Source organism: Aptenodytes forsteri, unplaced genomic scaffold (assembly GCF_000699145.1).
Source record: "Aptenodytes forsteri isolate BGI_AS27 unplaced genomic scaffold, ASM69914v1 Scaffold34, whole genome shotgun sequence".
Lineage (NCBI taxonomy): Eukaryota > Metazoa > Chordata > Aves > Sphenisciformes > Spheniscidae > Aptenodytes > Aptenodytes forsteri.
The window spans coordinates 829,789-832,426 of record NW_008795038.1 but is presented as its reverse complement, the minus strand read 5'-3'; positions in this window follow the sequence as shown (position 1 = coordinate 832,426).

Here is a 2,638-nt window from a genome sequence, read left to right as displayed (position 1 = left end):
CTCCCCTCCCCTCCCCTCCCCTCCCCATTTTTCACAGCCCGGTCCCGGTTCCGTGGCCCTGAGCCCTGCCGGGGCACTCGGCAGCCTTCAGGTGTTCGGTGGTTGTGTTTTAACAATAAATCTGCCCTGCTTTCTACAGCCGTTTCTGTTCGATCTGTGTCCCCGGGGGGAAGGGGGGGGCCTCTGCCCCACTGGCATCCACGACTTCTTTTTCTTCGCATTTGTCCCTCCCCCTCGTGCACGAGCTGCTCTTCCTCGTGCTGCGAGCGGGCAGCAGACCTACCCCATGTTCCTGCGTCCTGAGACCTTCCCCACGGTGGGATGCGTGGGACCTGCGGGTCAGGGCTGAACTGGGGGACGGGAGCCTCCTCTTGCAAGCAGCTGGAGATTTTGAGCTCAGGGGGCCGGGCTGAGGACCCCCCGTCCCTGCCGGCCAGGGAGGGATGAGTAGAGGTGGGAGCTTGTCGCCCAGCAGCCCAGGCACGCGGGTGCTTGCTCTGACGGTGCCCAGCTCCCCGTCCTGCGCCTCGCTTCCCTTTCTAAAACGAAATATCCAGGATGATGCGGGGAGGCGTGGCCGGGGCAGGACACGGTCCCGCAGCCTCTGCTACCTGCAAATCTCTCAGCATCCCGTGACAGCGAGGGGAAATGCCTGGGCCGGGCCGGCAGCATCTGTTTCCTCTCGGCAGGGAGCGTGCGACCGCTCCTCTACAGCCTTTTCCCTCCAAGGAGGCTGGGGCTCGGTGCGGGGGGCGAGCAGATGTTTGCTCATCGGAGTGCCAGGGTGTTTCCCATCCGTCCTGCCTGACCCGTGCACTCAGCTGGGCAGCGCGGGGTGGGAGGTGGGCCTCCCTCCGCCCCACGGCAGCGCTGCCGGAGCCCCCTTCCTCCCGGGGAGAAGTGGCCGGGAAGACCCCACCGCCATGCGGAGCTGCGGGGCGAGGCTCAGAGGGACCCTTCGTCACCCCAGGAAGCTGCGGAGGAGCTCGGCCGCTTCCCGGCGCTGGCATTTGTCCTGGCATGGGCTCCCGGCTGCAGTTTCCTGGGGGGGATGCGGTCCCAAGGCACCCGTGGACGCCATCGGCCCACGAATGCCCCTTACCCCTGCCCGTGCTTTGGCGCTTGGCATGGATGTCCTGGGGCACGAGCAGCTCCTCCAGCCCCCGTGTGCTGCTGGCTGTGGCAGAGAGGCAGGGGCTGGCTGGGTCCTGCCCGGCTCCTTTCCCTTCTGGGCTGGTCTGGCTGAGCTGCCGGCCCTGCTGGTCTCCGCTCCCCCCTCGCTGAGCTGCCCCTCTCGGCCGTCCGAACGAGCAGCAAGGACGAGGAGGAGCACGCAGCCCCGTTTTGCCAGGAAAGGCTGGGCACGGTGCTTTTTTTCATTGTTGTTGCTTTTCTAACGACCGTTTCCTGAGCGCCGCTTCCGTCTTCCACCCCTTCGCAGCCTCCGCTCCGGCCACCCAGAGCCTTTTGCCGGCGTCTCCTGCCCCTGGCCCAGCGCGGCCCCGGCTGGGCGCTGGATGCTGCTGCGGTTAAATTGATTAATCATGCGAAACCTGGCATGGGAGGAGAAGAGGGGATCAGCCCCCTCGCTGCCTGTCCCGGGGGGGCTTGTGCCTGTGCCCAGCCCTGTCGACCGTGTGTAGGATGGCAGCACCCTGTGCCCCATCTGGCATCACTGGCTGTGAAGTGAGCACCCGTGCACGGTCCCCTGGGTGCCACATGTGCCTGGCCCTGCTCCTGCAGCCTCCCCTGGGGCTCAGCTCTCCCCCGGGGCTCGGTCCTCCAGCATCTTCCCAGCCCTGCCCCTCCCCAGCATCGCCGAGGCTAATTTCTAGGCCAGTGCCCGGTTCAGGCATGAATAAATCAGCGGCGTTGCATAACCGGGGATGCAGATTTTCGCCGGATGGCTGCCTGCGCCCTGCTGCTGCGCCAGCGCTGGACGCCCACCTCCCCGCACCCAGGGGGTCCCCTGGGCCTGGGGCTGTCGGCCAGGTGGCACAAGCCCTGCCCCTGCCGGCCAGCGGCACGGCGGGCGGTTAGCAAGGCTGTCGGTGGCGGTGTGACCGTTGCAGGCTCTGCCAAAGATCCCCAATTAAGGAGCCCCTCTCGCCTCCCCGGGATTAGGCGGGATGAGCGGAGCCCGTTGGCTGCCGGCGAGCCCGACCGCTGGGCTGGGAAGGAGGTCAGGAGCACAGGGTGCTTTTGGCAGCCGCCGTGCAGAGATCGTGGCTCAATCTGGTGTCTGCCCCGGAGGGGATTAGCCACGGCCCCAGACAAATCAGCCGGGAAGCCGGAGCAAGTTGGCAGGATCCGTGCGGGGTAATCTCCCCTGCTAATTGGGGTGAGCGTGTTGCTCGCCTGCCTGAGACGCGGGAGCAGCACTGCCCGGCCGGGGAGGGGACGCCGGTTGGGCTGGTGCCACGTTGTACCTCTTGCGGGGCGTGGGGCTCTGCCCGGGGTGGGACTGTCCCTGCTGCAGCCCCGAGCTCAGGGCTGCACCCCAGGGGCTGCCCGGGGGGGGGGGGGATCCTTGCTGGGGCTTTTGGCCTCAATTCTTCTTTGGGATCTTCTCTTTCACAGCTATGTTAGAAAACTGCAAGGAACCGGGGTGAGAGGAGGTCGGCGGGGGGCTGGGGGC